The sequence below is a fragment of the Fonticula alba genome (genome assembly GCF_000388065.1).
Source record: "Fonticula alba strain ATCC 38817 unplaced genomic scaffold supercont2.1, whole genome shotgun sequence".
Classification (NCBI taxonomy): Eukaryota; order Rotosphaerida; family Fonticulaceae; genus Fonticula; species Fonticula alba.
Genome location: NW_009242971.1, coordinates 2,790,847 through 2,791,944, shown reverse-complemented (window position 1 = coordinate 2,791,944; position 1,098 = coordinate 2,790,847).

Genomic DNA, 1,098 nt, shown 5'->3' with positions numbered 1-1,098 from the left:
CCCCCCCTCCCCTCCGGCCCCACCCCCATAATCCACTCGGCGCGCTTGCACCTCGGGTCCGGAGGGAGCCTGGGGCCACACGGCGATATGGCCGATACAGTCCGCCGTCCCCGTCAGCGCACGGGACAGTGCGCTCCGCATCGCCCCGGGACGTTGCGCTACCCCAGGGAACGGCTGGGGCTGTTGTCGTCATCGGCGCCCGGGCGGGGGTGTTGCTCCGGCTGCGGGGCCGCCCCTACCCCCCTGCGCCCCGGCCCCCGCCCCCGTTCTTCGCCGTCCCCACCCCCCTTGCCCTCCCCCTCGCCCGGGCAGCCGCTCCCACGGCCATGGCTTGCCGCTTGCCTCCGGCCAACTCGGCCGACGGCGGCCAAGCCGCCTCGGCGGAGGGAGATGGATGGGGGCGCACGCGCGCGTGTGCGCGCGCGCGGGCATTGGCGCCGCGGTGAACAAGCACTGCGGCACCTTCTTTCGATATGGCTTCCGGCAGAAGGGGCGCGGAGATAGCGGCACGGGGAAGATCTGATAGGATATGGAGATTCGTCACACTCGCATGTTCTGATGGCACGGGGCGTGGGCATGCCGGCGGCCTGGCTCCGGCGCTCTGGCGCGCCAACATCGGCCTGATCGGAAATCCGCCCCGCCGGGGGCCAACCGTCACGGGCACAAGTGTGCCACGGGCGTTTTCCCCGTGCTGGGGCCTGGGCAAGGGGCGGGGTTGGACAATGGACCGGCTAGTGTCCGAGCGCACCGTGGCAAGCCCCAGGGTGCCCCAGGGCGTACACGGCCACGCATGGAGCAACAGACGCCCGCACAGGCCACCAAGTGCGTCGACGCGCGGACAAAGGAGAGCGAGAAAAGGATGCAGGGTCGCTGGGGGCCAGATCAACGGCCTCGGCACGGCCGCAATCCTTGGCAGCCGCCGACCTAGTTGGCCTCGCACTCCCGTGTCTTACCGGTCCAACCCCGCCCCCCCCCCCTCCCGTCCCCAGTGTCTCCGGCGCGAGGAGCATTCGTCCACTTGGAAGCGATATCATGGAGTGTCCGGTGAGCACTCTGGGGCGCACGCGTGCGCCGTAGTCCTCTAGCCAGATCGGCGGG